The 27,192-nt window shown below is 48.2% G+C and overlaps 1 protein-coding gene across 6 annotated transcripts in view; it reads left to right on the top strand.

Annotated features, from left to right (window-relative positions):
* The first annotated feature begins 389 nt into the window (after positions 1-389).
* DLGAP4 (DLG associated protein 4) overlaps positions 390-27,192 on the top strand; it is a 199,205-nt gene continuing 172,402 nt past the window's right edge. For 2 of the 6 annotated variants that reach the window (XM_086702125.1, XM_025932361.2), the window contains exon 1: positions 394-519. The gene's annotated coding sequence lies outside the window, so the exon portion shown is untranslated. Of the gene's footprint in view, positions 520-27,192 lie in introns of all 6 variants that reach the window. The other 4 variants (XM_025932362.2, XM_025932363.2, XM_086702126.1 and 1 more) reach the window with 3 other exon arrangements.

The following is a 27,192-nucleotide window of genomic DNA, read 5'->3' on the forward strand; positions in this document are numbered from 1 at the left end:
TGGGGTTCCAGGTTCCCGCGCTACCGCAGCCCACGCTGTGTGACCTTGTGCCAGTAGCCTGCACTCTCTGGGCGGCCGACCGCGGATCTCCAAGCCCCCTTCCGGCTCGCGACAGAGCGTCGCTGGCCGCGGAGACCCTCCCCCTCCCACCCCGGGTTGCGGGGGCGTGGGTGGGGGTGGGCGCCGGCATCGGCGCGCCCCCCCCGCCCCCCCCCTCCCCAGCCCCGGGCCGGTGGCCGGATCCGCGCCTGGTTTTGGGCGCAGCCGCGCGGCCCCCTCCCCCGCGCGCATCTCCCCGCCCCCCGCCCCCTCCCCGCCGCTCTCGGGGAGCCGGGGCCGCGCGGCTCCTCCTCCCGCAGCCGCATCTGGGGCGCCGCACCGGCCAGAGGAGAGGCATGGGGCGCCCGCGGGCCGGGGCCCGGGCCGGGGCCTAGGCGGCGGACCTGCCAGCGGACCCGAACGGCGGCGGCGCAGCGCAGCGGCCGAGAGGGCCGGAGGCGGCCGAGGCGCCCGGCGCAGGTGAGGGCGCGGGGGTGGCGCGCAGTGGCCAGACCCCCTTTCCGGGGCCGGTGCGCCCCGTCCCTCGGCGAGACCCCCGATCCGAGTCTCCTCCCGGACAGACCTCCCTAAACCGACGGGCGGCGCTGGCGCAGGAAAGCCCCCTCCCCCTGCCAGTTCCGTCTTCTGAGCCCCCAATCCGAGGGGGCGGTTCTGCGGCTGGCAAGCCCCCTTCTCTGGGTGGGATCCTCCAGTCTAGGTTTTCTTGGACCCCCAAAGCGGGCGGGGGTGGGGGTGGCGTGCCTGGGGCCCGGAACCCCCTAGCCAGGGCTGGACCCCCATTCCACCTCTTTTTCCCGCGGACTCTCCGATGTCAAGAGGCTGCCAAAGCTGGGAAGCCCCTCCTCGGGCCCGACCCTCAATCCGCAGGGCGGCCAGGGGGTCAGGGAGACCCCTCCCCTCCCCACCAACCTTGGGAGCTAAGGAGAGGGAGGGCTCTGCCGGCCGGCCGGGGCATTTCTCCATTCAGCCCAGCTGCCTCCATCCCGACTCAGTAGCTCCGGGAGCCTGCCCAGCCAGCACCCCCATTCCGGAGCTCTTTTCCCGGACCCGGCATCTGGGGAGGGGGCGGGGGCAACCCCACTTCCCAGCGCTGCATGGCGCCCCCTCCCTGTTTGCGTACCCGGGAGGGGCTGGGCTGACCTGGGCACCTGGGTTGGGGGGGCGCTCACATGGCCACGGGAGGCCCCCACGTGCGGCGCCCCGCGGTGAAAGGGGTTCGCGTTCAGAGCCCGTGGCAGGTGGACCCGCTGGCCGGAGAGGCCAGCTGGGTCCAGATGTGCGGGGCCTGCTGGGAGGGGACATGTGCTACCTGGACATGTGATGACTGCCCCTGGCCTCTTTCGGCCGAACCTACCGGCTCCAACCTCCCTCCATCGTTCCATTCCTTGGTGTTCTCATCCCTCTCCCTTCTCCCCTTCTTCCTCAGAGCTGCCGGTGTTGCAGAGGGGCGGGCAGCCAGGGACTGTTGATGTTGTGGGAATGAGATGAGGAAAGGGGCTATGGATTGGCGAAGGCCAGTTGTGGGGAGGTGGGTAAGGGGGTGGATGAGGTGCCCTGAGGATGTAAGCCTCAAGCTTGGGGGGCAGTGCTAATTGTGGGTGGGAGGGTTCCTGCACCCCCACCTGCCTGGAAGTGGAAATGACGGGGGGGGGGGGGGGGGGGGGGGGGCGGGCTGCAGTCCCCAGCCCCAGGAGGCTGCACCGGCCTGCCTCTACCCCTGGTGCACCTTCAGTCTCAGCCTAGCTCCCCAGGGTCCTGGTTCTGGCTGTCTTTGCTCTTGTGCCTTCACTTGTGGGAGGGGGCTGTGTTTTCCTGAAGGCTCAAGGTGGTGGAGGCTGGAGGTTGTACAGGATCATCTCCGAGAGTGGCTGTTGGAGGAGCCCAGTTTCTGTCCCACAGAGGGAACTGTGGGCTGTCTGGTCCCAGGGTGGCCTGAGGGGCCTAAGCCAGACTCCCATGGGCAGCAGGGCTGGGTGGGGCTGCAGAGCTGGGTGACCGATTGGTGGCTGGAGTGCTGGGAGCCACCGCCAGGCCCTGGAGCTGGCTGTTGGAGGCCAGTCAGCAGCAGATGCAGAGTGTGTTCCCAGCAGCTCTTGGAGACACTGGCTGTGCACGTGGGGCAGGCGTGTGTGCGTGTGCCTGTGCCTGTGCTGTGGCAGGGGTGCGCCAGGACTCCTGAGTCCTCCTGGAGCCCAGATAACAGCAGCTCAACTTCTGTGAGTGTGCCTCTGTGTGATGTCCATGGCACCCTTCCGTCATTCATCCATCAGAGACTGGACTGGGCCTGTGCTGGATGCTAGAGACGTGTAATGATCTGATGTGGTCCCCACCCTCAAGGAGCCCCTGTTTTGTCTGGGGGCAGAGGAGAGACAGTCTGTGCCAGGCTCTGGGGGCGGAGTGCAAGGCCCCAACTAGAGAGAAAGTGTGGGGCAGAGCAGGCCTGATGGCTGGGTTATGTGGGACCCAAGGCAGCATCCGGCTGGTTTCCGCCTTGAAACAGAGCTGCAGGTTCGAGGGCTGTGCCCTGGGTGCAAGGCTGCCTGGCAGCTGAATTGGTGTTTTTTTGAAAGGAGGCTGAACAGTACTCGGAGCTAAGGATAGATTGTGTACTTTAGAGCTTTTGTAAGACTTGGTGACGAATTGGACGTACCAGGGGCACCCACTGGCATCTCGTTAATTTCTTGTGCAGTTTATGGGGCCACTAGCTTCATAAATGCCAGTGTTTCTACATGATGGGGAGGCTCTGAGGAATTGTACTGGGCACTCTGTGGGACAGGAGCAGGTGGTCTCTATGCTCCCATATATCTGTGATTAATTGATAGATTCAGTCATTCAGAAAAGCATTAAAAATAGCATTATCTGACTATGGTGCATTTAAACACTTCCACTTAAACATTCTATAATGTGAATAAAATCTTGAATGCAGGTTTTTTTTTTTTTTTTAAAGCACACCATGGGTACTCAATATATGCCCACTACTCCTAGAATGAAGCCTAGCCTCCTCCCCAGACTAGCTACCTTTCTAGCCACATCTTACAGCTCCTCCCTTCCCTCTTTGGCTTGGGTCCCCCTTCCCTGCTTTCAGTTCCTGGAACAGGCCTCATTGCCTCCAGCCTCAGGGTCTTTGCACACGCTGGTTCCTCTACCTGAACACCGCCCCCTTCCCATTTGCCTACTTAATTACTACCTCTCATCCAGACTCAACTTAGGTGTATCACTTCCAGAAGAAAGCCTTCCCTGACACCCAGGCCAGATTGTATCCCTGTCACCACTTCCCAGCCCCCACAGGCCTCTGCCTTCACTACCAGCCACTGTTCCTTATTACTGGATGCCTCTTGATGTAGTTGTGTGGAGCAGAGCAGGGTCATGCCTGCCTCTTTATGCCATCCCACTGGTGCTGAGAACAGGTCTTGGTTCATTCTGGACCCTCGGTCCATTTATTTGGCTGAATGAATGGACAAGTGTCATTTGGGCCATCCCAAGTCAAGGGCTGGGTGGCAGAACATGGTGGGAGCCTTGACGAGGTCTAGTTGTCAATACAACTGTCCATATGGGCTCCTGGTCTCCAGCTGGGCCTGCAAACTCAAAAGCATTTGGTCAGGCTCTGTGGGGTTAGAGGCCCATAGCCTCTACAATCCCAGTGTGTCTGTAGGACCTCAAAGACTCTATAAGAGAGTGAGGAGCCATGCTTGGGCAGGAGCCTGTGTCTTCAGGGGTATATGGTCTGACATTTATTTCTGCCAATTCATTATACACATCATCACTTCCTTACTTTCATTCAGTAGGTCACCAACTTGTCCACTAGCTTGTCTGCCATTTCCTAATGCTCCATTCTGTCTTTGGGCCACCGGGGCTTCCTGAGGCCTGCTCGGTGTCCCCTAGGGATGGGGACAGAGTCAAACCCACAGGGCCCTGCTCTGTGAACTGTAGTCACCCTGCCAGGCCCTTCCTGGAGGTGGGGGCTGGTGCTGTCCGGTGCTGGGAAGAGTTTGGGCCTGTGGGAAGTGCTTCCTGGAGGACATGTACTAGATCTGGGGTGGATTTGGGAGGATTAGAGGATTTGGGTAGATGGAGAATGGCCGGAAGGGCACTGCTGGCTGAGAGAACTACATTGATGAGAGCTGGGAGGCAGCCACGTGCTGGGCAGGCTTGGGGAAGGGGGCAGCCCACAGGAGGCTTGTCATGGAGGGGGGCAGCGTGCCGGCATGGGGAGTGTCCCGTCTGTGCCCGGAGCCCTGTTGCTGCCTTGCTGTGTGCCTTGAATGCAGCGTGTCCCCTCTCTGGGTTCCCTTGATAAAGTGCAAGCTTGGACCTTGTGATCTCAGAGAATTTCCACCGTCTCAGTGTGGAGTCTGTGATCCTGACAGCCCAGGAGGGGAATTCTCAAGGCCCCTGCCTCTTCTTTGAGCATGTGGAGAGCTGGGATGGGGCTGGGTTTGCTCTAGTGGCTTTGGAGGCCAGTGTGTATTAGCGCTTGGGGTGGGGGTCAACGGGGAGCTGATGAGGCTCAGCAGCTTCTTCTGACAGATGACCTGTCAGTTAAGGGAGTGTGGGGGCTGGCTCTGGTGGGAAAGGCACCCCATTATGCACACTCTCACTGCACCCTTTTTGGAAAAGGCTGTCACTGATGAGAGGCCTCCTGTGTGTTGGACCAAAGACAAGCCCACCCTTGACTTCATCAGACTCCTGTGGGGGGGCCACTAAGACTTATGTGACCAGACTTTTGTCATGGCCCATGGTGGGGTGGGGGGGAAGTGTGTGTTCTGTTCTTACACCCTGTCCACAGTCTGCTGGTGGATGCCCCTGGCCAGGACAGAGGCCTTCAGGCCATGTACAACAGTTTGCAGAAGATATTTAATCTCCACATCTTTCCACCCCACCCCCTACCCCCAGAGGTGGGCATGTCTCCATTTAACAGATGAGGAAACTGAGGCTCAGAGAGTTTGGGTAGCTTCCCAAGGTCACCCAGAGGGTGGCAGGAGGTGAACCCACAGCCCAGGAGCCCTTGGGGTGCCCGCGCACAGGAGCCTATTGCTAGCTGATGGCACATCATTTCCTGAGCCGAGGAGTGGGGCTCTGGATCCCTCTGTGCTGGGTTTCGCAACGCCGCCTCCTCCCCGCCAAGCTGTCTGACGTGGCCTTTTCAAAAACCCAAAATGAATGGAAGCAAATTTTGTTTGGAGAATTTTGCTACACCCTTCACCAGGGCTGGTTGCAAAACCAGGCTTGGGGATCCCTGCTGCTGTTGGTGATGATAATGATAATGGCAGTGGTGTCAGTGGCTAACACCCACTCACCGAGCCAAGTACCAGTGACCAACTCCCGGGAGCCAAGTGCAGTCCTGGGCCCTCTGTTTAATGAGCACCAGCTGAAAGCCCCTTAAATTCAGCCTGTCCTTTAGTCCCATGACCCCTATTATTATCCCCATTTTACAGATGAGGAGACAGGCGCAGAGAGCTGTAGCTGCCCAAGGCCCCAGAGCTGGCAAAGTGGAGGGTGCCAGGATTTGAATTCAAACCGGTTAGAGTGTAGAATCTAGTCTTCGCCCACATTCTGGAGATGTGTTCGCCAGCAGTGATGGGTGAGGGGGTGTGTGTGTATAGAGGTGCACGTTGGGCCGTGGGAATTGAATGTGGCAGACCCAGACCCTGGCTTGTGGGAACCTGGCCACTTGCTAGAGGTAGGACTTGGCCTGAGCCCACAGCAGCTCAGGAGCGCCCCTAGATATCAGTGGTCCCTTCCTGGCCCCACCAGAGGCCTGGTGGGTCGCATGGCTGTTAGCAAGAGAACAATGGCCCCTCCCCGTGACTTTGCTCTTCACTAACAGTTCTGGGAGGTGGCCCATCTATAGGGCTCCAGGGGCATTGGGTGGTGACACGGGTGTGGAGGAGGGACCATAGATGCGGCACGAGACACTGGATTCCTGGGATCACTCGGTGAAGGGGCAGATCCCTCACATACAGCAGCCTCCAGGGCCTAGCACAGGGGTACAGACGCTTGTGAGAAGGCAGCAGAACAAACGTGGCATTTGCATTCCTTCCTTCGGCCTAAGAAGGCCTGTACAGGTGACCCATCCCCCGGAGTTTGCTTCAAAAATGGCTCTAGCCACATTTGGTACATGAGGGGGTCATCTTTAGAAAGCATATGATGTGGGCAGGTTCTGTCTTTGATAATGGAGAAATGGGGCAGGCATCCTGGCATATAAACAGAGTATAAGACCACTTATTGAGTACCTGCTGTGTACCTTCGCACTGTGCTGGGCCCCGTGACAGGGGCTCAGAACCACACCCTGATGAAGTATTTGTGATTGTGCAGGAGGGGGTCTCTGTGCCCCCAGATATCGGGCTGAGGAGTGAAAACTAGGCCTCTGGGTTCACATATTTTTCTCTCTACTGTGACAGATGAGCCTGCGGTGACAGGGGTGGGTCCAGGAGGCTTTTGCTTTGCAGCTCCCAGGAGATGGGGGTTTGGAATGACTGGGGACCTGATTTGCTGCTGGGACTCCCCTACGGAATCCCAGCACCTCTCTGGGCCTCATGATCTCCATCTGTTTGTTGAAGTTCCGGGGGTTAGGTCTCCAAGGCTTGCCTAGCTCAGCCCTCTGTGACTCCAGGGGTGAACGGAGCTGAGATTCCCTCTGGGAGGTGTCAGGGAGCCCTCCCTGTCCTTACCCCTGACCCTCTGCCTGGCTTCCCACCTATCCCTGTCCCCTAAGCTCAAGCCAGAGGGAGGGAGCCTCTCCTTCCGCCCACTGCGGGCTGACTGCGCGCAGTGACGCAGCAATCAAGGGCTCTGGAGCGCAGCTTGGAGACGGGGATCCGGGTTTGCTAAAGACAGGGGAGAAAAGGCTCTTCCCACCACCCCCAGCTGCCTGCCTGCCTCCCTCCCTCCCCTGGCTGCCGACAAGCCCTGGCACCTCCTCGGCTCTGCCAGATCCACTTGTAGGGTGGGAGGCTCTGCTGTACAGGGCCCAGTTCGAGTCCCAGTGTGTTGGGGCCTTGCTGTGTGACCCTGGCGTGGTTGCCTGCCTTTTCTGGGCAGTGTGCACTGTGAAGGCTGGGCTTTGGGATTCTGAGGCCGACTGGGCCGCTTGTGTTGATGGCTCTGAGGGGTCCCTGTGACTCAGGAGGAGCTCCTGGAGGGACAGGGCCCTCTGCCACATGTGTTTTCCATATGTGTCCCCCACAGTGGAGGGAGCAAGGTGCTCTGATCATGTCCATCTTACATCCGAGGAAACTGAGGCTGTACAGCAGGTGAATGGTAGATCTAGGATTTAAACCCAGGTCCGTGTGAGTCAGGCATCCAGGCCAGAAGGCAGACCCCAGGCAGGAAGCCGGCTGGGTCACTGTGAGCCTCCTGTTCCCTTCTCTAGGTTTCAGTTTCTCCATCTGTGTGGTAAGGGTGGGGTGGGGTAGGGGGTTGGAGCTGCCCCAGCCCATCTCTGGACCCCTACCTGGCTGCCACTTCTGGGTATTTTCTGAGCTTCCTCATCGACCTCCAGCACCCACCCTTGAAGCCAAGGTGTGATGACAGGCAAGGAAGTGTCAGCATCTCGCACTTCTTCTCCAGGGAAACCTGCCACCTTTGGGGTGTGAGAGATTCCTGGAGGACTGGGCATGTGTGAGGCCTTCCAGGGACAACGTGGGTGGGGACAGAGGTCTGGGCAGAGGTCTTGGCTCCCCACTGGGCCAGGCCCACCTCTGCCGATCTGTAGATGTGACTCTTTCTGTCTTTTTTTTTTTTTTTTTTTAGTTTTTTTTTTTTTTTTAATGTTTATTTATTTTTGAGAGAGAGACAGAGTGTGAGCTGGGGAGGGGCAGAGAGAGAGGGAGAGAGAGAATCCAAAGCAGGCTCCAGGCTCTGGGCTGACAGCACAGAGACCAATGCGGGGCTTGAACCCATGAACTATGAGATCATGACCTAAGCTAAAGTCAGATGCTTAACCGACTGAACCACCCAGGTACCCCGTGATCTGACTCTCTTATATCTGGTTTATCAGGGGGCTCTGGGTGAATGTGGGTGTGGACAGGGAGGTGAGGCCACCCTCAGGCCCCTTCTTCGCTCCCCTGCACGCATGGGGGGCGGATATGTGTGTGTGTGTGGAGTATGTGTGAACGTTTTATGTGGTGTGTGTGTATATGTGTGTGGGGAGTGTGTGAGAGATGTGTGTGTACACGTGCGTGTGAGTGACGTTGCCCCCCACTCAAGCCAGGCCTTTTGTGTATTGTCAGGTGCTCTCGACCCTAGGAGGTAGATATTATCATCCCTCCTGACCTCCCTTTCTTTCCTCCCTTTCTTCTAAGTATTCATTCAGCAAACACATGCGAAGTGTCTGCTCTGTGCCCAGAGCAGGTGTTGGGCCTATATCAGCCGGTGGAACTCCTGGTCCCTGGCCTGGGGAGCCCGCGATCCTCTTGGGAGGCCAACAGTCATGATAACTTCCCAGACGAATATAAACTCACATCAGTGACCTGTGCTGCTGCCACGGAGTATAAGGAAACCTAGTCTGGTGGGGTCAGGGAGGGCTGCCCCAAGGAGGTGACAGACCTGATGCCTGGGAGGAGAAGGAGTTAACCCTGTGGTGGGCAGCAGGGGCAGTATGAAGTTCCAAAGCCTGGAGAGCAAGGGGCTTCATGTGAGGTAGAATCAGGGCCTGGTGGGATACAGGATGCACTGTTGACACATGAGGAAACTGAGGCCCAGAAAGGTGAAGCAGCCTGCCCCAGTGGGGCTGGAAACTTGCCAGATGTGAATCAGATCCCCGAGGGGTTCCTGAAGGGACTGCCCTGGTTGTAGTTAGCAGAACCCTTGGCTCTCACTGAGGTCCCACCGCAGGTTAGCGTGGAGAGGGGACTCCTCTCCTCAGTACCACCCCTTGCATGGATGCTTCCCACTGAAAGAAACTGAGGAGCCACAGAAGGTTCCGGAGCAGGGCAGACCCACAGTGCTCTCCTGGCTGGCCACACCCCAGGCCTTCCCGGCACTGGCATGGAGTGTTGGCCATCTGCCTGCCTGCTGAGGCTGAGGCCAGAGCCAACTGACCTCTGCTGACCTGGTGTCACCATCCTCTGCTGATGCTGGACGGGGCAGGGGCACAGGCAGTGGGCAGTGGGCAGTGGTGGGCAGAGAGGACCCATGGCCAGCAGCCCCGAGGCCTCCAGGAACCATTTGCCAGGCTGGGTTTGATAAATGACAAGGCCATTTCTCTCCCGGCGGGGAGGCAGCCTTGCCCCTGGAGCCCTTGGGACGGGTCTGGGAGTTCAGCCACAGAGCAGAGGCTGGGCTCCTTCCCTGCCCCATGTCCCCTTCTCAAGCGTCTTTTGGCTCTGGCCTCCATGGCCTCTGGCCAAGATGACTCTCCCATCCCCCTCCCAGGTCTCCTGCCCATAGACCATCTACATGCAGGCAAAGTGATCCGGAAGCCACACCCAGCCCCTCACACCTCATCGTAGCCCAGAGCTCTGAGTGGCCTCTGTCACCTACCCCTGTCCACTCCTGCAGCCCCCTCCGGCCCCCTCCGGCATGCTCTCACTTACAGCTCAGCTGAGTGAATTGGGACTTACAGAACATTCCATGTCTTCTGGCCCCCAGCCTTCACATTTACTGTTCCCTCTGCCCAGAATACCCTTCCCCAAAGTCTTTGCTTGGTAACTCCTATTTGTTATTTACCACTCAGCCTAGGCCTTGCCCTTTCAGGAGACTTTCTCTCTCATTCACGGGAGCCACTCCTGCCTGGACTCCAGAGGCCTGTGCACTATGAGGTCCACTTATATGTCTGCCTCCCCTACCCCTCCAGGCAGGGGCCAGGCTGATGCTTCTTGGTGCTCCCAGCGGTGCCTAGCCTGGGGCCTGGAGCATAGTGGGTGCATGGCTCATGAGCGTGAGCTGAGCACTTTTGAGCCCGCTGGCCAGAGTACAGCCGGTGCCCCCTCAGGCTCCTTTCCTGCACAGGGGCCAGGTCATGTGGCAGGTGCCTCAGACAAGAGCTCAGCCTACACGTCCCCTCGCTCCTTTCCTCCCGTACTGGGAGTAGGAGCAATGACTGCATGAGCCCATCTGGGGCAATGTGGGGGCGCCTGGTGTCGAGCAATTGGGAAGTTGGTTGTTCGGTTGACTCCTTTTAGTTTATGGACCCACCAGGGCTGTTTTTTGCCAACCTGGGGAGAAGCCCAACTGCTTGAAAGGAATATGTTTCTCATTCTGTAAGCCCCTGAAATTTGGGGGTCTATTGTCAGTGCAGCCTAGTCCACACTAACTATTACAAATATCTACTGTGTCAGACATTATTCTAGGCTATGGGGATAATAATATTCAGCTCCAGAGGCTGTTGTGAGAAGTTAATGAAAACCAATGTAGAAGCCTTAACTCTGTGCTGGCACATAGTAGGCTCTGTGGGTTAGATGAGCTGTTTCAGATCTGCTCTGGCATCTGTAAACAGTTGTAAGAAGCAGCCACCCAGGGAAGGCTGAGGTTGGGAGGGAGGCATCTCTGGACAGACTGGGGCCACTAGAGGGGAGCCCCTGCATACCCAGCATGAGAGCAGGGTAAACCACACCTTCTGGAAGCAGCTTCTGGCTTCTCTCGCCTCTCTTCCACTCCATCTCAAGGCCCACCGTCTGCCTTAGTTATCTACCTCTGCGTAACAAATTACCCCAAAAGTTAGTGGCTTAAAACGATCATAAACATTTATTACCTCTCTTTCACATATATACAGTGCAGGAGCCACTTTGAGGGAATCTGGTGTAGACTCATCATCCATATGCTAAATAGGAGTGATGCTGACTGTTTCCAGTAAGACCTGGGCCAGATCTTGAATTATCTTTCTCTCTAATACACCCAAGGACTCTGGGTGGGAGGGATGACTGTCCCCTCTCTACAAATGGGGAAACAAGTCACAGAGAGGGAGAATGACACTCCTAAGGTCGAGCAGCAGCTAGCAGAGCTGGAATTTGAACCCAGACTGCCCGTCCTCATGGCCTATGCTCTTAGCCACTGTATCATCCTGTCTAGGGTGAGCTTGAGTGAGGGTGGGGCGGGAGACTCTGGGAGTTTAAAGGGAGACTTATTGCCCTTTAAAAATGAGGTGTTAATAGCGGCAAGTATTAATGTCCAGCTGTTTTAATGAGCAGGTTTTTTTTTTTTTCCTGGTCTTGTTTTTAATTGAAAGCACAAAATTGAATGGAAAGTGGCAACTGCCTCAGCCGTGAGGATTCTGGGAAGGCTTTTCAGAGCCATAGGCTGACCACCCTGGGGTGGCAGCCAGCAAGCTTGTCCACCCACAGGAGGAAGTGAGCTGACTGAGGGTTTGGCCTGAGTTGGGTTCTGGCTCAGCTCGCCAGCTATGTGACCTTCGGCAGGTTACAGAAATCTCTTTGAACCTCAGTTTTTCCATCTGTTCCCCATGGGATAATGATGTCACCGCCTGCCTGGAGGCTTGATGTCAGGGCGAAGTGAGTTCTGTGTGTTAAGGTACCTAGGGCAGGGCCCAGCACATAGTAGGTGCTCAAGAAAAAGCAGCTGATGTTATGCTGTCTTCTGATCTGCTCTCTCTCCATGTGTACATGCACATTGGACCCTCTGGCATTCCTTCCTCACACTCCAGTCCAGATCAGTTCACAGGTCAGCCTGGGCCTCCCAGTGAGACCAGCACACAGAGGGAGATGTGCTTATCTCCATTTTACGGATGGGGAAGTGGAGGCCCAGACATGACTCGCCTGAGGGCCTCAGTGGTGGACATGGGACTGAATCAGAGGCTTGGACTTGGGATCTAGTGCTCTTTCTGCTATCCTACTCTGAAGGATCCTTGAGAGAACCTCAGGAAGCTGAAGAGAATTCCAGGAACTCTCAGGATGCCAGGGAGCCAGGGTGCTTGGATCCTCTGGCCCTCACTGCCCCCAGGCTCCGATGTGACCCTGTTGAGTTGTCTCCCTGTCTATGCCTTTGTTGCAAGAAGGTGGTGAGCAGAGGCTGGACTCTGGACTGCCTAGACCAAGGTCCCCTCTCCCAAGCCCCCTCCCTGTGTCCCCCTCCCTCAGGCTCACTTCTGTGTCCTCTCCCTCAGCCCCATCTCTGGGTCTCCCTTCCCCAGGCCCCACCCCTGGGTCACCTCCCCCAGGCCCTGCGCCTGTGTCCCCCTCCCTCCTCTGCTGTCCTGATTTGTGCTTGGCCCATATTCAAAGCAGCAGCTTTTAGGTGGGACGTCAGGCAATGGGAATCCTGCCTGGAGAGGCCACCCAGGTTCACCTCTTTCCCTGGGGTCCAGAGTGGACCCTTTCTGCCAGGGCAGGGGGCTGTGGGCCTGTGAGGAGGTGCCTGTGGGCAAGCAAAGGTCTTTCCAGCACTGCAGGCCCACCGTGCCCCCCCACCCCCCTGCTCCCTCCCTGTGTATCCTTCACTGGGGAGCAGATATATTTAGACAAAATGCTCCATTCTGTGCAGATTCCGTATCCACTGCTCTTGTCAGGGCTGGGGGAGGCAGGGCCTCTGAGCAGCCACACCTGGCACCTGGCACCTGTGCTGCTTGGAGCTCCGGGCTGGGCTGGCTGGAGCAGGACTCTCCCCTACTGACTGTGGATGGGTCTTCCTCTCCACCTCCCTGTCCCCTAGAGCCACATCTCTCTGACTCTTGGCCTCCAAGGCCCAGCCAAATTCAGTCATTTGCTCCCCTCCTGTTCCCCCTCCCCCCCCACACACACACTTCCTGAGCCTCTCTGCCTTCTGGTGCCTCTCAGCACTCAGAGCACCTTCTCCCTTGTGTAGCCAGTGGGTTACGTGGATTTGTGTCTGCTGCGGCCCAGGCCCTCGCTGGATGCCTGGGGCGTGGAGGTGACTAATAAGGGTCCCTCACAGTGGCCACATTACAGTCTGGGAGGCGGGTCACAGGCCACTAAGACAGCATCAAGATACCTGTTGCGGCAGCAGGAAGCCCTAGGACAGGGACAGGGCTCCCTGGAGGACCAGTGGTCTGAGCTGAGACTTCTAAGTTCAGAGGGAAGGAGCCAACAATTGGAGACAGAGCAGGCGTTCTTGGCGGAGGAAATGATGGGACATGCAAAGGCCGGGAGTTAAGGGAGAGCCTGGTTGCGCTGGGGAGAGTGGGGGGCAGGAAGGGGGGTGGGAACTTGGTCTTGCTGAGCCTCAGCTGCCAATCTGAGGGTCTTGTCCCCCCAAACACTGGAAGACTGTGGGTGAGTTTTCAGCGGGGCAGTGGTGGGTCTGGTTGTGAGCACGGCCCGGTGGCTGGTCAGTGGATCCCCCCGCTGCCCGCCAGGCTGGCCCTGGCTCCCATGGCAGATGTGCTGTGCCCGGCTGGGTGGGAATCAGAAATAGCTCACACGTGCTCGGCGCTTGGTGAACAGCTCCCCCGCCTCAGCGCATTTCATCTGCACCCGAGTCAAGGACGGCTCAGTGCTTGCAAGCTGGGTGACCTTCTCCCTCCGTTTATTAATACACCGCCCACTTGGGGCTGCAGGCAGAGCTGGGAGAGTGTGTGCAGGGGCGGAGGTGGAGGGGAGGGTGGTAGCAGGGGTGCCCTAGACAGGGGAAATGCTGAAGGGCTGGAAAAAGATACCTACCCACCAGAACACTGTCCAGCCAGATAAACCCCAAAGTACAAAAATGAGTGTAAAAATTCCCTGGAACCCACCTCCCTGTGGTGACCATCATTAACATTTTGATGTCAGCCTTCCCGATGTCTCTCCAAGTTGATCTTCCCTGGCAGATGGATTCATTCATTCACTCACTCATCAAATATTTGTTAAGTGCTCACTCACTGCAGTGAGCAGAGGAGGCAGGACTCTGAGGGACACTTCTGCACTCTTAGGGAACTCAAAAAAAGCAGATAAAACAGGGGTGAGGTCCACAGGGAAGGGTGATTGGAACTATGAGGTCTCAGCCCAGGCTGGGTTTTTAGGAAGGCGTCTTGGAGGAGGTGACGCTTGGACTGAGGCCTAAGAGGTAAAGAGAAGTCCCCTTAGCAAAGAAGAGCTGAGGAAAATCATTCCTGTCCAAGAGAATGGCAGAGGTGTAAACCCTGTGGTGTGAGGGCAGTGGTGTTTTCAGCGAAGAGAAAGGAAGATGGGAGGCTGCGTGTTGGGGAAAGAGAGGATGAGGTGAAGCATGAGGGGGTGGCAGGGACCAGACCATGTGGGGCCTCAGGGGCTGTGGGCAGGGTTTGGGGGTTTACGTAAGAGTGTGGACTGTGGTGCTGTAAGACCCACGTTCATATCCAACTCTGCCACTTAGCTGGTTGACTTTAAGCAAATTACCTAACCTCTGTGCCTCAGTCCTCTTGTCTGTGAAGTGGAGCCAGCAATGACTAGTGATAGTCTTTACCTCAAAGACTCGTGTAAGGATAAAATGATGGAATGAAGTGCTTAGGACAGCACTTGGCATACATAAATTGCTCATAAATGGTGGCTCATACAATGTTGAAGTCATCCGTAGGTAAAGTGCATGTGTGTAGATGATTTTGCATAACTAGGGTCATATTAATCCTGTTTGTGGCTTTTTCCCTTGATGCTGGCCATCTTTCTGAGTTCATTATATTATTGTATTATTATATTTAATAATATAATATTATTATATTTAATATAAATATGTTAAATATTTAATATTATTATATTAAATAATATATTTAATATATTATTAAATATAATTTAATAATTATATTTATTAAAAAAATTTTTTTTCAATGTTTATTTATTTTTTTTGGGGACAGAGAGAGACAGAGCATGAACGGGGGAGGGGCAAAGAGAGAGGGAGACACAGAATCGGAAACAGGCTCTAGGCTCTGAGCCATCAGCCCAGAGCCCGACGCGGGGCTCGAACTCACGGACCGCGAGATCGTGACCTGGCTGAAGTCGGACGCTTAACCGACTGCGTCACCCAGGCGCCCCAATAATTATTATATTTAAACTGCAGAGTATTATTATATTTAAACTGTTTGTATGTATTTGAAACATTTGAGCAGGTATAACATGTTGTAGAGTGCACTAATCTTACGTGTATAGTATAGCTTGACTAGTGTGTATGTGTCATATATATGTTACATATATCATATGACATATATATGATATATGTGTGTAACTACCATGTAACCACCACTCAGATCAAGATATTAGATATTTCCAGCTCCCCCAGAAGACTCCATTATGCTTTCTCGCAGTTAATTCCCCACTCCTGACCCCTGGCGGCAACCATTATTCTGACTTTCAAAACCATAGTTTAGTTCTGACTGTTCTAAACCTTCATATAAATGGGATCGTGCAGGATGTTTCTTTTGTGTCTGGCTTCTTTTGCTCATCATTTTGTCTGGGAGATTCATCTATGTTGTGTGGATTGGTAGTTCATCCTTTTCTATCACTGCCTAGTGTTTCACTGAGTGAATATTTCATACTTTATCCATCCTATTGTTGAGAGACATTTAAATTATTTCCAGTTTTTAGCTATGTGGATAGAGCTGCTTTGGACTTATTTATAGATATATTTCTGGGGAACTTACAAGGTTATTTCTGTTGGGTACATAGCCAGGAGTGGTTTCTGGGTCATAGAAGATGAAAATGTTCAGCATTAGTGGATACTCCCAGTCCTCCAAAGTGGTTGAACCAATTTTCATTCCCACCAGCACAGTGTGAGAGTTCCAGTTGCTCCACACCCTCACCAACACACCTACTAAAGATAATTTATTTTTTTAACGTTTATTCATTTTTTGAGATACAGAGAGTGAGTGGGGGAGGGGCAGAGAGAGAGGGAGACACAGAATCCGATGCAAGCTCCAGGCTCTGGACTGACAGCACAGAGCCCAACACGGGGCTCGAACTCACAGACCGCGAGATCATGACCTGAGCTGAAGTCAGACACTTAACCGACTGAGCCACCCAGGTGCCCCTAAAGATAATTTCTGATAGCTGCAGGGTCCTCTGCTACAAAGTCAGACCCCCTTGAACCAGCTCCCAAATGATGGACATTTAGTTTAGGTTGTTGCCAACATGTACATGATTTTTTAAAATAATGAAAAACAGAGATAAATCATTAAGACAAATATTTAAAACTAAAATAATGGAAGCATCCAAAATGTCCTTCAATAAATGAATGCATAAATAAATTGTGGTACATCCGTTTAATGGAATATTATTCAGTGATAAAAAGAAACGAGGTATCAAGCTACAAAAATACATGGAGGAGTTTTATTTTTTATTTTTTATTTAAAAAAAAATATTTTTTTTTCAACGTTTATTTATTTTTGGGACAGAGAGAGACAGAGCATGAACGGGGGAGGGGCAGAGAGAGAGGGAGACACAGAATCGGAAATAGGCTCCAGGCTCCGAGCCATCAGCCCAGAGCCCGACGCGGGGCTCGAACTCCCGGACCGCGAGATCGTGACCTGAGCTGAAGTCGGACGCTCAACCGACTGCGCCACCCAGGCGCCCCCATGGAGGAGTTTTAAATGCAAAAGAAGCCAGTCTGAAAAGATGACATACTGTCTGATTCTGACTGTATGGCATTCTGGAAAAGGTAAAACTGTAGAGACAGTAAAAAGATGAGTTGTTGCCAGGGATTTGGGGGAAGGGAGGGAGGGATGAGGAGGTGGAACACGGAGGATTTTAGGGCAGAGGCACGGTACTGAATGGTACTGAATGATGCCATATGATACTGAATGATTCTGTATCTGTATGATACTAAAATGGTGGATACATGACATTATACATTTGTCTAAATCCGTGGATCTTTACAATACAAACAGTGAACCCTAATGTAAATTACCAACTTCAGTTAATAATAATGTATCAATATTGGCTCATCGATTGTAACAATCGAGGGATGTACTTTCTCCTCAATTTTTCTGTACACCTAAAATTACTCTGAAAAATAAAGCCCCTTGGCTTAAAAATAAATAAAAGAAAAATTGAAATGTAAAAATATTACAAAGGAAGAAGACAAAAAGAAAATTCACTAGAGGTGTCCACTGTAGGGTTAGAGATACGTGCCATTGGTCATTCTCCCTGGGGATGTTTTTCTTTTGCACAGTGGGGATGACACTCCAGAACACTCTTGCATTTCACTTCTGTTCCATCCCTCCCTGCTTGTTCTCAAGGTGGAAGCACATCCCCATATTACTTAAAACTGTTTCTAAATATCACGTTTAGTCTCTAAAGCAGGAGGAGATTTAAATTCTGAGCCATTGTTTGGAGGAAAAAAATGGAGGTTGATGAAATGATGGAATCATGGGATCTTAGATTATGGGTGTTACATTTAGGAGAAATGATTTAGAATTATAGCATCTTACTTGGTACCTACCAGTACATCTCAGAACCTCAGGACAGTTATCTTTCAATGACAGAATGAGGTGTGTTTACATTCTGGAAATAAATGATTATGGATCTTCAAATAGATGAAACAATATTTCAAAACTCAAAGAATTTTAGAACCTCTAAATTGAAAAAAAAAACAGTCAAGGTATTTTAATCTCTTTTTTTCTCCCAGTGTAAATTTGATTTATTTTCCTTTTTAAAACACAACTCTTGGGGGGCGCCTGGGTGGCTCAGTCGGTTAAGCGTCTGACTTCGGCTCAGGTCATGATCTCACAGTTCGTGGGTTCAAGCCCCGTGTCAGGCTCTGTGCTGACAGCCTGGAGCCTGTTTCGGATTCTGTGTCTCCCTCTCTCTCTCTGCCCCTCCCCTGTTCACTCTCTGTCTCTGTCTCAAGAATAAATAAACATTTAAAAAGAAAAAAGTATGTTTAAAAAAAAAAAAACAACTCTTACTGAAGTATAATTGGAATACAATAAATCACATATCTAAAGTGTTCAAATTGGTAGGTTTTGACAAATGTATACATACCCCTCTGAAACCATCACTACAATCAAGATAATGGACATATCCATCACTCCCCAAAGTTTCCTTGTGGCCCTTGATAATCCTCCTCTTTGCCCTTCTACCCCTTCCCAGCCTCCCTTTCCTACTCTCTATTCTTGCCCCTCCCAGGCAAGCATTCTTTTGTGTTTCCTAGAATTCTAAATGGAATCATACATACTCTTTTTGTTTGGCTTCTTTCACTCAATATAATGATTTGGAGATACATCCATGTTGTAATGTGTGTTAGTACTTCATTCCTTTTTATTGCTGAGTAGTATTCCATTGGGTGGATATGCCACAGTTTACATTTACTTGTTGGTAGATGCTGGGTATGTTTCCAGTTTGGGGCTATTACAAATTAAGCTTCAATGAATATGTGATTATGTCTTTATATGAACAAATGCTTTCATTTCTCTTGGGTAAATACCTAGGAGAGTTATAAATGGCCAACATGGTAGGTGTATGTTTAACTTTTTAAGAAACTAGTGTTTTCCAAAGTGGGTGTACCATTTTAAATTCCCACTAGCAGTGTATGGAAGTTCCAGTTCCTCTACACCCTCACCAACACTTGGCATGGTCAATCTTACTAATTTCAAGCAGGCTGATAGCTGTGATATTTCCTTCAGGTGATAATTTGCAATTCCTTAATGGCCAGCGATGTTGAGCTTCTCATGTGTTTATTTGCCATCTGTATATCTTCTCTTTTTTTTTTTAATTTTTAAAAATCTTTTATTTATTTTTGAGGGGGGGGGGGAGGAACAGAGAGAGAGGGAGACACAGAATCCAAAGCAGGCTCCAGGCTCTGAGCTGTCAGCACAGAGCCCAATACAGGGCTCAAACCCAAGAACCATGAGATCATGACCTGAGCTGAAGTTGTACACTAAACCAACTGAGCCACCCAGGCGCCCCTGTGTATCTTCTTTACTGAAGTGTCTCTTCAAATCGTTTGTCTACTTTTAAATTGGGTTGTTTGCTTTCTTATTATTGAGTTTTAAGGGATCTTTTTGTACTCTGGATACAAGTCCTATAGAGGATATATGTTTTGCAAACATTCTCCCAGTCTGTGGTTTTTCATTTCCTTAAGAGTGTCTTTCAGGGTACAGGCATTTTTGATGAAGTACAAATCTTTCTGGATTGCGTTTGGTGTTGTCATATGTAAGAAGTCTTTGCCTAACTCAGTATCATAAAGGTTTATTCTACGTTTTCTTCTTGAAAGAAAATTTTAGGTTTCATATTTCGAACTATGATCCATTTTGAGTTAGTTTTTTTTTTAGTTTTTTTTTTTTTTTTGCATGTATTCATTTTTGAGAGACAGAGAGACAGAGCATGAGCGGGGGAGGGGCAGAGAGAGAGGGAGACACAGAATCCGAAGCAGGCTCCAGGCTCTGAGCTGTCAGCACAGAGCCCGGCACGGGGCTCGAACTCACAAACCACGAGATCATTACCTGAGCCGAAGTTGGACGCTTAACTGACTGAACCACCCAGGCGCCCCTAGTTAGTTTTTATATAGTGTGAGATACCGATTAAATTTCACTTTTTGTTTATAAATACCCATTCATTCCAGCACCATTTGCTCAAAAAACTCTCCTGGTTCTACTGCATTGTCTATGCTCCTGCATCAAAAATCAGTTGTCCAGGGCATCTGGCTGGCTGAGTACATAGAGCATGCAAATCTTGATCTCAGGGTAGTGAATTTGAGCCCCATGTTGGGTGTAGATATTACTTCTTTAAAAAAATCAGTGGTCCATGTATCTGTGTGGGTCTATTTCTAGACTCTCTCTTCTGTTCACTAAGTTATTTATCTTTATACTAGCATCACACTGTTTTGAAACCAGCCCTCCAACTTTCCTCTTCTTTTTCAATGTTGTTTTGGCTATTGTAGGTCCTTTGTATTTCCACATGAGTTTGAGAATTAGCTTATCAGTCTCTCTACCTGTTGAAGTTTTGATTGAGGTCGATTTTAATATATGTGTCAATTTGGGGAGAATAAACATCTTAACAGTATTGAGTGTTCCAGCCCATTAGCAAAATATCTTATTTAGGTAAGTTTCTTTTTAATTTTTTAAATGTTTTTATTTATTTTTGAGAGAGAGAGACAGAGAGAGACAGAACGAGTGGGGGAGGGGCAGAGAGCGTGAGGGAGACACAGAATCTGAAGCAAGCTCCAGGCTCTGAGCTGTCAGCACAGGGCCCAACGCAGGGCTTGAACTCATGAGCTGTGAGATCATGACCAGAGCCAAAGTCAGGCGCTTAACTTACTGAGCCACCCAGGTGCCCCTAGGGAAGTTTTTTTTGTTTTTTTTTTTTTAACTTATTATCTCAGCAGTAGCTTCCCATATCAAGGTCTTTCACATCTTTTGTCCTGTTTATTACTAAGTATTTCACATTTTTGATACTATTATAAAAGGTATTTTTTAATGTGTATTTATTTATTTTGAGAGCAAGAGAGTTCCCCCATGAACGGGGGAGGGGCAGAGAGACAAGGGGAGAAAGAGGCGGACAGAGAGAGAGAGAGAATGAGGGAGAGAGAGGGGGAATCCCAAGCAGGCTCCACACTGACAGTGCAGAACCCAACTCAGGGCAAACCTGAGCCAAAATCAAGTTGGATGCTTAACCAACTGAGCCACCCAAGCGCCCCTATAAAAGGTATTTTTAAATTTCAATTTCTGTTTGTCTGTAGCTAGTATATAGAAATACAATTTGATTTTTGTATATCGATCTTGTATCCTGCACCTTGGTAAACCTACTTATTAGTTATAATAGCTCTTTTGGTATGTGGATTCTGTGGAATTTTCTACATAGGTGAGAATATCATCTGCATATAAAGATAGTTTTATTTTTTTCTTTATATCTGGGTGCCTTTTGTTTCATTTTCTTGCCTAATCCCCTGGCTGGAACCTCCAACGGAATGTTGATTAGAAGTGGTCCAAGTGGACGTCCTTGCCTTGTTGGTGATCTTAGACGGGGAAGCTTCCCCATCTCTTACCATTGAGTGTGATGCTAGCTGTGAGATCAAGTTGAGGAAGTTCCCTTCTATTCTTAGTTCACTGAGAATGTCTTATATTGGGAATGGATGTCGGATTTTGTCAAATGCTTTTTCTGTGTTTTTTGAGATGATCACATGGCTTTTCTCTTTTATTCTGTGAATACAGTTAATTACATTGCCTTATTTTCAAATGTCAACTAACCCTGAACTCTTAAGATGAGCCCCATTGGCCTTTTAATATGCTGTCGAATTAGATTTGCTAAAATTTTGTTTAGGATTTTGATATCTGTGTTCAGGAGGGATACTGGTCTGTAGTTTTCATTTATTGTATTGAATTTATCTGGTTTTGGTATCAGGGCCCCCAAAGTGAGGTGAGAAGTATTTCCTTCTCTTCAATCTTTTACAAGAGTTTGTACAGAATTAGTATTATTTCTTCTAAATGTTTGGTAGAATCACCAGTGAAGCTATCTGAGCTGTGAGTGTTCTTGGCGGGAAACTGATACCTGCCAATTCAATTTCTTTAAAAAATATAGGACTACTCAGGTTATCTCTATCTTTTTGCATGAGCTTTGACAATTTGTATCTTCAAGGAATTTGTCCATTTCATCTAAATTGTCAAAATTATTGACATAAAGTTGTTCATAATATTCCTTTGTTATCCTTTTTAAAAAAATATGACAGCTTCATTGAGATATAATTTACATACTGTACAATTCGCCTATTTTCTATTTTTAAAAATATTTATTTGAGAGAGAGAGAGAGAGAGAGTGGGGTGGGGGCACAGAGAGAGAGAGAGAGAGAGAGAAAGAGAGAGAGAAGTCCAAGCAGGCTCCACACTGTCAGCACAGAGCCCAATGTGGGGCTTGATCTTACAAACTGTGAGGTCATAACCTGAGGGGAGATGAAGAGTCAGACACTTAACCATCTGAGCCACCCAGACGCCCCCAATTTGCCTATTTAAAGTGTACAGAATGATGGCTTCTTATTCCATTGTACACAGAGTTTTACAACCATCAGCAATAAATTTTAGAATATTTTAATCACCGCCCCCAGAAAAACCCTCTATTCTTTTTTTTTTTAATTTTTTTTAACGTTTATTTATTTTTGAGACAGAGAGAGACAAAGCATGAACGGGGGAGGGTCAGAGAGAGGGAGACGCAGGATCTGAAACAGGCTCCAGGCTCTGAGCCGTCAGCACAGAGCCTGACGCGGGGCTCGAACTCACGGACCGCGAGATCATGACCTGAGCCGAAGTCGGCCGCTTAACCGACTGAGCCACCCAGGCGCCCCAAAAAACCCTCTATTCTTATTAGCAGCTACTCCCCTTTTCCCCCTACCCACTCCCCTACCCTCAGCCCTAGGCAACCATTAATCTACTTTCTATCTCTGTAGATTTGCTTATTCTGGACACTTCATATAATTGGAATCGTATAATATGTGATCTTTTTGTGACCAGCTTTTCTCACTGAGCTTCACGTTTCCAAGGTTCATACAAGTTGTAGCATGTAAGCATGTCATATTCGTTCCTTTTCATTGATAAATGGTATTCCATTGTATTTATCCACATTTTATCCACTCATCAATTTACAGACAGTTGGCATTTGGTATCCAATTTGTGGTGTCCTCTTTTTGGCTGTTACAAATAAAGCTGCTATGGACATTGTGTACAAGTTACGTTTTTATTTTTCTTGGGTATCTACCTAGCAGTGGAATCGCTAGTTCATATGGGCCTATGTTTAACCTTTAAAAAAACTACCAGGCTGTTTTCCAAAGTGCCTACACCATTCTACATTTCCGTAACAGGATAGGAGGTTCCAGTTTTTCAAGACACTCACCGTTTGTTTTTGTCTTTCTATTTTTTAAGTTCATTTATTTATTTCAAAAGAGACAGAGACAGCGTGAGTTGGGGAGAGAGAGAGGGGCAGAGAGAGAGCGGGAGAGAGAGAATCCCAAGCAGGCTCCCTGCTGCCAGCACAAAACCTGATGCGGGGCTTAAACTCATGAACTGTGAGATCATGACCTGAGTCGAAACCAAGAGTCAGATGCTTAACCGACTGAGCTACCCAGGCACTCCTGTTACTGTCTTTTTTAAAATGAAGTTTTAGGGGCACCTGGGTGGCGCAGTCGGTTAAGCGTCCGACTTCAGCCAGGTCACGATCTCGCGGTCCGTGAGTTCGAGCCCTGCGTCAGGCTCTGGGCTGATGGCTCAGAGCCTGGAGCCTGTTTCCGATTCTGTGTCTCCCTCTCTCTCTGCCCCTCCCCCGTTCATGCTCTGTCTCTCTCTGTCCCCAAAATAAATAAACGTTGAAAAAAAAATTTTTAAATGAAGTTTTAAATTTTAATTCCAGTATGGTTAACATACAGTGTTATATTAGTTTCATGTGTATAATATAGTGATTCAATAGTTCTGTACATGACTCAGTGTTCCTCATGATAAGTGTACTCTTAATCCCCATCACATATTTCACCCATTCCCCCACCCACCTCCTCTCTGGTAACCATCAGTTTGTTCTCTGTAGTTAAGAGTCTGTTTCTTGGTTTGTCTCTCTCTCCCTTTTTTTTTCCCTTGACTTGTTTGTTTTGTTTCTTAAATTCCACCTATGAGTGAAATCATATGGTATTTGTCTTTCTCTGACTTATTTATTTCACTTATTACACTTTCTGGCCTCATCCATGTCATTGCGAATGGCAAGATTTCATTCCTTTAATGGCTGAATAATATTCCATTGTGTGTGTGTGTGTGTGTGCGCGCACCTGTGTGTGTGTGCGTGCATATACACCACATCTTCTTTACCCATTCATCTATCAATGGACACTTGGGCAGCTTCCATAATTTGGCTATCATAAATAATGCTGTAACAAACATAGGGGTGCATGTATCCCTCTGAATTAATGTTTTTGTATTTTGGGGATACATCCCAGTAGTGTGATTACTGGATCATAAGGTAGTTCTATTTTTAACTTTTTGAGGAACCTCCATACTGTTTTCTACAGTGGCTGCACCAGTTTGCATTCCCACCAACAATACAAGAATATTCCCCTTTTTCCACATCCTTTCCAACACCTGTTGTTTCTTGTGTAGTTGATTTTAGCCATTCTGACAGGTGTGAGGTGATATCTCATTGTAGTTTTGATTTACCATCCGTGATGTTGAGCATCTTTTCATGTGTCTGTTTGCCATCTGTATGTCTTCTTTACGGTAGTGTCCGTTCATGTCTTCTTTCCATTTAAAAAAAAATTTTTTAATGTTTATTTATTTTTGAGACAGAGAGAGACAGAGCATGAATGGGGGAGGGGAAGAGAGAGGGAGACACAGAATCTGAAGCAGGCTCCAGGCTCTGAGCTGTCAGCACAGAGCCCGATGCGGGGCTCGAACTCACGGACCGTGAGATCATGACCTGAGCCGAAGTCGGACGCTCAACCAACTGAGCCACCCAGGCGCCCCTCTTTCCATTTTTTTAATTGGGTTTTTTGTTTTTTGGGTTTTGAGTTTGATAAGTTCTTTATATATTTTGGATACTAACCCTTTATCTGATATGTCATTTGCAAATGTCTTCTCCCATTCTGTAGGTTGCCTTTTAGTTTTGTTGATTGTTTCCTTCTCTGTGCAGAAGCTTTTTATTTTGATGCAGTCCCAATAGTTTATTTTTCTTTTATATCCCTCGCCTCAGGAATGTTATTATCTGTCTTTTTAACTGTAGTCATCCTAGCGGATGTGAGGTAGTATCTCATTTTAGCTTTGATTTGCATTACCCTGATGGCTAATGATGTTGAGCATCTTTTCATGTGTTTATTGACCATTTATATATCTTCTTTGGAGACATTCATTCAAATTCATTCAAATCCTTTGCCAATTTTTAAATTGGGCAATTTGTCTCTTTATTACTGAGTTGTAAGAGTTCTTTATATATTTTGAACACAAATCTGTTATTGGATATGTGATTGCAGATATTACTCCATTCTGTGAGTTGTCTTTGCACATTTTTGATAGTGTCCTTTATAGCACAAAAATAGTGTCCTTTTATATTCTTCTAATTTTGATGAAGCTCAACTTCTCTATTTTTTTTTTCTTTTGGTGCACATGCTTTTAGTTTCATATCTAAGAAACCATTGCCTAATTTAAGTCTTTAAGATTTACACCTATGTTTTAATCTAGAGGTTTATAGTTTCAGCTCTTACATTTAGGTCATTGACCCATTTTGAGTTCATTTTTTGCAAATGGTGTGAAGTAAGTAGTGGTCCATCTTTATTCTTTTGCATATGGGTATTCAGTTGTGCTATCATCATTTGCTTAAAAGGCAGTTCTTTCCTCATTGAATGGTCTTGGCATCCATGCTGAAAATCAACTGACCATAAATGTAAGGGTTATTCTTCTGAACTCCCAATTCTGTTCTATTGAGCTATCCTTATGACAATACCACACTGACTTGATTACTGTACCTTCTCAGTGAATTTTATTCTTCTTCTATTATCTGTATAATCTGTAGTGATGTCACCTCTTTCGTTCCTGATATTGGTAATTTTTGTCTTCTCTTTTTTTTATTTAAAAAATTTGCGGGGGGGGGGGTGCCTGGGTGGCTCAGTCGGTTGGGTGTCTGACTTTGGCTCAGGTCATGATCTCACAGTCCATGAATTTGAGCCCTGCGTCAGGCTCTGTGCTGATAGCTCAGAGCCTGGAGCCTGCTTCAGATTCTGTATCTCCCTCTCTCTCTGCCCCTCCCCTGCTCGTGCTCTGTCTCTCCTCTCAAAAATAAAAACATTTAAAAAATAAATAAAAATAAAAAATAAAAAAATTCACTTCACTAATATGGGCATTTGGGGACTAAATACTGCTTTAGCAGCAAATTTTATGTTGTCATGTTTTCATTTTTTTTTCAGTTCAAAATATTTTCTGACTTCCCTTTTGATTTTCCTTTGGCCAATGAATTATTTAGAAGTATGTTATTTCATTTCCAAATATTTGGGGATTTTCCTCAGATTTTTCTGTTATTGATTTTTATTTTAATTTCATTGTGATCATAGAGCAGATTTTTTTATGAGTTAAATCTTTTATAATGTATTGAGACTTATTTAATGGCCCCAGAATATGGTCTGTCATGGTAAATATTCCATAAAAGAGTATGTATTTTGCTATTATTGCATAGAGTGTTCTATAAATGTCAGTTAGGTCAAGTTGGTCAATAGTGTTTAAATCTTCTGTGGCCTTATTTATATTCTGTTTACTTGTTCTATCAATTATTAAGAGAGGGGTATAGAAATCTATGACTATAATTGGAGATTTGTCTATTTCTCCTTGCATTTTTATCACTTTTGGTTTCATGTATTTTGAAGCTTTAATATTAAATGCATAAATATTTGAGATTTTTATCTCTCATGATGATTGACCTCTTTATCATAATGAAATGACTTTCTTTATTATCCCAAACCTGCTTTTTCTGATGTTACTCCAGTTTTCTTTTGATCAGTGTAAAAATGATATATATTTTTCTATTCTTTTACTTTTAACTCATTTGTGTTTTTATATTTGAAGTGCATTTTTTATAGGCAACATATAATTCGGTCTGTTTTTTAAACCAGTCTGAAAATCTCTGTCTTTTAGTTGGGATGTTTAGACTATTTATATTTAATGTGATTTTTTATGTGATTAGGTTTAAATCTTCTTTCTTGCCATTTGTTTTCTCTTTGTCCTGTCTGTCCTTTTCTTCTTTTTCTGCTTTCTTAGGGACTAGGTAAATGTTTTTATGATTCTCTTTCTTCCTTGTTGATTATTAGCTATAACTTTTTATTTTTGCTTTAACAACTGTTATATGGTTTATAGTATATATCTTTAACTTATCACAGTCCATTTTTAAATGATATACATCATTTCGTGTATAGCATAATGTTACATTTTGTGCTATTATTATTATGCATTTTACTTTTACATATGCTATAAACTCAACATTATTTTTGCCTAAATAGTTATCTTTTAAAGAGATTTAATGGTGAGAAAAATAATCCTATATATTTACCCATGTCGTTACCATTTCCAGTGGCCTTCATTCCATTTTGTAGATCTGTATTTCTCTCTGATATCATTTTCCTTTAGCCTGAAGAACTTTAACATTTCTTGTAATGTGGGTCTACTGGTGGTGAGTTCTTTCAGCTTTTCTATGTTTGGAAAAGTCTTTATTTTAACCTTCATTTTTGAAAGTTATGTTTGTTGGACATAGAATTATAAGCTGATGGATTTTTGTTTTCAGTACTTCAAAGATGTTGTCTTCTTGCTTACATTGTTTTTGACAAGAAATC

This window comes from Puma concolor, chromosome A3 (assembly GCF_028749965.1).
Source record: "Puma concolor isolate L17-30 chromosome A3, mPumCon1.1.hap2, whole genome shotgun sequence".
Taxonomy (NCBI): Eukaryota; Metazoa; Chordata; class Mammalia; order Carnivora; family Felidae; genus Puma; species Puma concolor.